Genomic DNA, 7,500 nt, shown 5'->3' with positions numbered 1-7,500 from the left:
CGTTAGTAATGGAGATCTGATAAAGTGTCTTACTTAAGGGGGCAGTTTATCAGGAACTTGTTTATGTTGGACTTGAAGACATCTAAGTTGTAGTCAGGTGGGAAACAGCCAAACGGAAGAGAGTTCCACAGGCATACACTTCTAAGAAAGAAGCTTTGTTCATGAAATCTACGTTTTGATTTAGGCACAGATTATGAGTGGGGAAAATTACTGACAGTGGTTTCAGCTAGACGGGTGTTTTTCGTGAAAGATTGGTGAGGGGGACCAGAGATTGGAACTCAGACGAGCACTTCCCATGGAAATAATGATAAAACAATGGCAGGCTTGCAACGTCTCTTCTGTGGGAGAGAGGTTGCAGGGAAGAGAAAAAGGCATGCCCCACCAGGCTACAAAGTCTATTTTGTACTCTGTCAAGGCAGAATAGGCTATTTTTAGCAGCCCCTGCCCACATATGGCAGCAGTACTCCATCCTTGGACGTACTTGGCTTTTATATAGATAGAGATTTGCATCAGCAGTGAGCTATCTATTGAAGCGGTAGAAGGATCCCACCATTTTTCCAGCGACCTTGGCAACAGATTTGATGTATGTGTTCCATTTCAGATCAGGAGTAAAGGTCAATTCCAGAAGCGCTAGTGTTCCTACCATTTCCTTAGATACGTGTTCATTTGTTTTCCCCTCGTGCCTATTATAGAATGTGGTGTCGTCAGTAAATATGCCCATATCAGAAAAAATTTTATCAGAACGGCCATTTATGAATATCAGGAATAAACGTCCTAAGGTACACCTGCATTTATATCATACTGTTTTAACGTACGACCATCGAGTTCGCTCTCTCTCTCTCTCTTTCGCTCTCCTCTCTCTCTCTCTCTCTCTCTTTCTCCCCTCTGTCTCTATCTATTTCCTTCTCTCTCAATAATCAATACTCTGATCTTCCATCTGAAGACGGCCAGAGGAATAGTTGGCCGGATCGTCGTGAAACAACAACTAAAAAAGATGCGGATAATAGTCCGCAATAAATAAATTAATAAATGATACTCAACTCAGTAAATGAATTCGAATTAAATAATATATATAACATTCGGTACGAACTCAACCATGGCGCAGTCGATAGAGACGTTGAATCTCTACGGTTCCAGGTGAGAATTGTCTGAAGATAGCGGATTCAATCCGACCAAAAGCCGGCCAGAGACTTACTTGGCCAAAACGTGGTGAGACGATAACAACTATGGATGGCAGTAATTGCTGAGAATGCAGTTAGGAGACTCGGAGTTCCTATCATGACGTACTTACAACCTAATGAAGGCCAGAGGAAACAGCACCAAAGCAAGATAAGGACGATAGTCTGCAATAAAAAAATTAATACAACTCATCTCCATAATGAATTCCAATTAAACAATATATAATTTTAATGTGTTTTTATTTAAACAAACAAAAAAACAACATGAAAGCTTAGCACGAGAAAATAATGTCTGACGTTAGCAAGTCACGTGGGGAGTCTAAATAATGGCTCCCAAATCAAAAATTACAAAAAAAACGCAAGTAATACAAATATATAGTTCAGTTGAACACTACATTTTCATACAATTGGTTACAGTTATTAGCTTAGATTCTGATTGATTTTCGATATTAAAGACATTATCGAAACTTCACGTAAGCGTCTAATGTGAACGATTTTTCGTATGTTTTACGACCTGCCTCAGTTCAGCATAAACACCCCCAACAACCCCATGTTAAAAACAGCTTTCGAGGTTTGGGGTGTTTATCCGAAAGCTGTTTTTAACATGGGGAGGTTGTGCTTGAGGTGATTATAATACGCTGGGGTACGTCGTAAAAATTTTCCGATATTTCTCGTTCTAACTTAAGTAATAAACTAAAATAAAACCTTAAAATAAGCTAATACACACAAAAAAGTATCCAGGTAGGTAGAAGAGTAATTTATCTTGCTTATTGTAATATTTATTTATTATATATTTGTCTTATATTTTATAATTTGTTTTATTTATTTATTTACTTTGGTCATGTTTAAAATGTCTGAATAGTTTATTATAAACTTTAGCAATAGGGAATAATTCCATCGTAGTTATAACCATAGCTGGAGAGTAAAAGCGAAGTGGATAGAAGAAAAGGAGAAGATATAGTGAATAAACGAGACCATTTTTTAAATTTTTTATTTTAGATTTTTGCATTTTTATTTAAAAACGCGGGACCAGTAGGTGACCTAACGGGACACACAGCTACTTTCTCGCAGTAAGGTAATGTTCCCTGGTTGGATTGATAAGTTTGTCAGCTATTCTTGCTGAGTGAGAAAACTGAACTGAAAGTTGAGAAAATATATTAGGTTTGTTTTCATCGTACAATAGTTAGGCGAGTGCCGTAATACTTATTGTATTGAAGTTAGTTAAGTAGATTGTGACTTCATCAGCCCGGCTAGCTCAGTCGGTAGAGCACGAGACTCTTAATCTCGGGGTCGTGGGTTCGAGCCCCACGTTGGGCGTATTCTTTTGTGCCATTTTCATGATATCTTGAAACAACATCAAAGAAAGATGAGGATAATAGTCCGCAATAAATAAAATGAATTAATAATACTCATCTCATTAATGAATTCTAATTCAGTAAAATATCATTCTAATGTATTTTTATTAAAAAACAAAAACAAAACAAAAACAAAGAAAGAAAGGAAAAAAACATGTAAGATTACAACAAGAAAATAATGTCTTACGTTAGCAAGTCACGTGTGGAGTCTAAATAATGGCTCCCAAATCAAAAATTACACAAAAAACGCAAGTAATACAAATATATAGTTCAGTTGAACACTACATTTTCATACAATTGGTTACAGTTATTAGCTTAGATTCTGTTTGATTTTCGATATTAAAGACATTATCGAAACTTCACGTAAGCGTCTAATGTGAACGATTTTTCGTATGTTTTACCACCTGCCTCAGCGCAGCATAAAAACCCCCAACAACCCCATGTTAAAAACAGCTTTCGAGGTTCGGGGTGTTTATTCCGAAAGCTGTTTTTAACATGGGGAGGTTGTGCTTGAGGTGATTATAATACGCTGGGGTACGTCGTAAAAATTTTCCGATATTTCTCGTTCTAACTTAAGTAATAAACTAAAATAAAACCTTAAAATAAGTTAATACACACAAAAAAGTATCCAGGTAGGTAGAAGAGTAATTTATCTTGCTTATTGTAATATTTATTTATTATATATTTGTCTTGTATTTTATAATTTGTTTTATTTATTTATTTACTTTGGTCATGTTTAAAATGTCTGAATAGTTTATTATAAACTTTAGCAATAGGGAATATCACCATCGTAGTTATAACCATAGCTGGAGAGTAAAAGCGAAGTGGATAGAAGAAAAGGAGAAGATATAGTGAATAAACGAGACCATTTTTTAAATTTTTTATTTTAGATTTTTGCATTTTTATTTAAAAACGCGGGACCAGTAGGTGACTGAACGGGACACACAGCTACTTTCTCGCAGTAAGGTAATGTTCCCTGGTTGGATTGATAAGTTTGTCAGCTATTCTTGCTGAGTGAGAAAACTGAACTGAAAGTTGAGAAAATATATTAGGTTTGTTTTCATCGTACAATAGTTAGGCGAGTGCCGTAATACTTATTGTATTGAAGTTAGTTAAGTAGATTGTGACTTCATCAGCCCGGCTAGCTCAGTCGGTAGAGCACGAGACTCTTAATCTCGGGGTCGTTGGTTCGAGCCCCACGTTGGGCGCATTCTTATGTGCCATTTTCATGATATCTTGAAACAACATCAAAGAAAGATGAGGATAATAGTCCGCAATAAATAAAATGAATTAATAATACTCATCTCATTAATGAATTCTAATTCAGTAAAATATCATTCTCATGTTAAAAAAACAAAACAAAAAGAAAGAAAGAAAGAAAAAAAAACATGTAAGATTACAACGAGAAAATAATGTCTTACGTTAGCAAGTCACGTGTGGAGTCTAAATAATGGCTCCCAAATCAAAAATTACACAAAAAACGCAAGTAATACAAATATATAGTTCAGTTGAACACTACATTTTAATACAATTGGTTACAGTTATTAGCTTAGATTCTGTTTGATTTTCGATATTAAAGACATTATCGAAACTTCACGTAAGCGTCTAATGTGAACGATTTTTCGTATGTTTTACCACCTGCTCAGCATAAACACCCCCAACAACCTCATGTTAAAAACAGCTTTCGAGGTTCAGGGTGTTTATTCCGAAAGCTGTTTTTAACATGGGGAGGTTGTGCTTGAGGTGATTATAATACGCTGGGGTACGTCGTAAAAATTTTCCGATATTTCTCGTTCTAACTTAAGTAATAAACTAAAATAAAACCTTAAAATAAGTTAATACACACAAAAAAGTATCCAGGTAGGTAGAAGAGTAATTTATCTTGCTTATTGTAATATTTATTTATTATATATTTGTCTTGTATTTTATAATTTGTTTTATTTATTTATTTACTTTGGTCATGTTTAAAATGTCTGAATAGTTTATTATAAACTTTAGCAATAGGGAATATCACCATCGTAGTTATAACCATTTGAGAGTAAAGGCGAAATGGAGTGAAGAAAAGGAGAAGATATAGTGAATAAACGAGACCATTTTTTAAATGTTTTATTTTAGATTTTTGCATTTTTATTTAAAAACGCGGGACCAGTAGGTGACTGAACGGGACACACAGCTCCTTTCTCGCAGTAAGGTAATGTTCCCTGGTTGGATTGATAAGTTTGTCAGCTATTCTTGCTGAGTGAGAAAACTGAACTGAAAGTTGAGAAAATATATTAGGTTTGTTTTCATCGTACAATAGTTAGGCGAGTGCCGTAATACTTATTGTATTGAAGTTAGTTAAGTAGATTGTGACTTCATCAGCCCGGCTAGCTCAGTCGGTAGAGCACGAGACTCTTAATCTCGGGGTCGTGGGTTCGAGCCCCACGTTGGGCGTATTCTTTTGTGCCATTTTCATGATATCTTGGAACAACATCAAAGAAAGATGAGGATAATAGTCCGCAATAAATAAAATGAATTAATAATACTCATCTCATTAATGAATTCTAATTCAGTAAAATATCATTCTAATGTGTTTTTATTAAAAAAACAAAACAAAAACAAAGAAAGAAAGAAAAAAAAACATGTAAGATTACAACGAGAAAATAATGTCTTACGTTAGCAAGTCACGTGTGGAGTCTGAATAATGGCTCCCAAATCAAAAATTACACAAAAAACGCAAGTAATACAAATATATAGTTCAGTTGAACACTACATTTTCATACAATTCGTTACAGTTATTAGCTTAGATTCTGTTTGATTTTCGATATTAAAGACATTATCGAAACTTCACGTAAGCGTCTAATGTGAACGATTTTTCGTATGTTTTACCACCTGCCTCAGCGCAGCATAAACACCCCCAACAACCCCATGTTAAAAACAGCTTTCGAGGTTCGGGGTGTTTATTCCGAAAGCTGTTTTTAACATGGGGAGGTTGTGCTTGAGGTGATTATAATACGCTGGGGTACGTCGTAAAAATTTTCCGATATTTCTCGTTCTAACTTAAGTAATAAACTAAAATAAAACCTTAAAATAAGTTAATACACACAAAAAAGTATCCAGGTAGGTAGAAGAGTAATTTATCTTGCTTATTGTAATATTTATTTATTATATATTTGTCTTGTATTTTATAATTTGTTTTATTTATTTATTTACTTTGGTCATGTTTAAAATGTCTGAAAAGATTATTACAAACTTTAGCAATAAGGAATATCACCATCATAGTTATAACCATAGCTGGAGAGTAAAAGCGAAGTGGATAGAAGAAAAGGAGAAGATATAGTGAATAAACGAGACCATTTTTAAAATGTTTTATTTTAGATTTTTGCATTTTTATTTAAAAACGCGGGACCAGTAGGTGACTGAACGGGACACACAGCTCCTTTCTCGCAGTAAGGTAATGTTCCCTGGTTGGATTGATAAGTTTGTCAGCTATTCTTGCTGAGTGAGAAAACTGAACTGAAAGTTGAGAAAATATATTAGGCATGTTTTCATCGTACTATAGTTAGGCGAGTGCCGTAATACTTATTGTATTGAAGTTTGTTAAGTAGATTGTGACTTCATCAGCCCGGCTAGCTCAGTCGGTAGAGCACGAGACTCTTAATCTCGGGGTCGTGGGTTCGAGCCCCACGTTGGGGGTATTCTTTTGTGCCATTTTCATGATATCTTGGAACAACATCAAAGAAAGATGAGGATAATAGTCCGCAATAAATAAAATGAATTAATAATACTCATCTCATTAATGAATTCTAATTCAGTAAAATATCATTCTAATGTGTTTTTATTAAAAAAACAAAACAAAAACAAAGAAAGAAAGAAAAAAAAAACATGTAAGATTACAACGAGAAAATAATGTCTTACGTTAGCAAGTCACGTGTGGAGTCTAAATAATGGCTCCCAAATCAACAATTACACCAAAAACGCAAGTAATACAAATATATAGTTCAGTTGAACACTACATTTTCATACAATTCGTTACAGTTATTAGCTTAGATTCTGTTTGATTTTCGATATTAAAGACATTATCGAAACTTCACGTAAGCGTCTAATGTGAACGATTTTTCGTATGTTTTACCACCTGCCTCAGTTCAGCATAAACACCCCCAACAACCCCATGTTAAAAACAGCTTTCGAGGTTCGGGGTGTTTATTCCGAAAGCTGTTTTTAACATGGGGAGGTTGTGCTTGAGGTGATTATAATACGCTGGGGTACGTCGTAAAAATTTTCCGATATTTCTCGTTCTAACTTAAGTAATAAACTAAAATAAAACCTTAAAATAAGTTAATACACACAAAAAAGTATCCAGGTAGGTAGAAGAGTAATTTATCTTGCTTATTGTAATATTTATTTATTATATATTTGTCTTATATTTTATAATTTGTTTTATTTATTTATTTACTTTGGTCATGTTTAAAATGTCTGAAAAGATTATTACAAACTTTAGCAATAGGGAATATCACCATCATAGTTATAACCATAGCTGGAGAGTAAAAGCGAAGTGGATGGAAGAAAAGGAGAAGATATAGTGAATAAACGAGACCATTTTTTAAATGTTTTATTTTAGATTTTTGCATTTTTATTTAAAAACGCGGGACCAGTAGGTGACTGAACGGGACACACAGCTACTTTCTCGCAGTAAGGTAATGTTCCCTGGTTGGATTGATAAGTTTGTCAGCTATTCTTGCTGAGTGAGAAAACTGAACTGAAAGTTGAGAAAATATATTAGGCATGTTTTCATCGTACAATAGTTAGGCGAGTGCCGTAATACTTATTGTATTGAAGTTTGTTAAGTAGATTGTGACTTCATCAGCCCGGCTAGCTCAGTCGGTAGAGCACGAGACTCTTAATCTCGGGGTCGTGGGTTCGAGCCCCACGTTGGGCGTATTCTTTTGTGCCATTTTCATGATATCTTGGAACAACATCAAAGAAAG

The 7,500-nt window shown here is 34.6% G+C and overlaps 5 non-coding genes across 5 annotated transcripts; all 5 read left to right on the top strand.

Annotated features, from left to right (window-relative positions):
* Positions 1-2,422: 2,422 nt before the first annotated feature.
* Positions 2,423-2,495, top strand: Trnak-cuu (transfer RNA lysine (anticodon CUU)). The gene has a single exon. It is a non-coding gene; the product is annotated as a tRNA-Lys (tRNA).
* A 1,173-nt stretch (positions 2,496-3,668) lies between these two features.
* On the top strand, positions 3,669-3,741 carry Trnak-cuu (transfer RNA lysine (anticodon CUU)). The gene has a single exon. It is a non-coding gene; the product is annotated as a tRNA-Lys (tRNA).
* A 1,152-nt stretch (positions 3,742-4,893) lies between these two features.
* Trnak-cuu (transfer RNA lysine (anticodon CUU)) lies at positions 4,894-4,966 on the top strand. The gene has a single exon. It is a non-coding gene; the product is annotated as a tRNA-Lys (tRNA).
* Positions 4,967-6,135: 1,169 nt separating this feature from the next.
* Positions 6,136-6,208, top strand: Trnak-cuu (transfer RNA lysine (anticodon CUU)). Its single transcript has one exon. It is a non-coding gene; the product is annotated as a tRNA-Lys (tRNA).
* A 1,170-nt stretch (positions 6,209-7,378) lies between these two features.
* Trnak-cuu (transfer RNA lysine (anticodon CUU)) lies at positions 7,379-7,451 on the top strand. The gene has a single exon. It is a non-coding gene; the product is annotated as a tRNA-Lys (tRNA).
* Positions 7,452-7,500: the final 49 nt, after the last annotated feature.

This window comes from Euprymna scolopes, chromosome 18, assembly GCF_053919585.1.
Source record: "Euprymna scolopes isolate OS-2025 chromosome 18, ASM5391958v1, whole genome shotgun sequence".
Taxonomy (NCBI): domain Eukaryota; kingdom Metazoa; phylum Mollusca; class Cephalopoda; order Sepiida; family Sepiolidae; genus Euprymna; species Euprymna scolopes.
The sequence above is the reverse complement of the archived record's forward strand: the minus strand, read 5'-3'. Positions and strand labels throughout refer to the sequence as shown.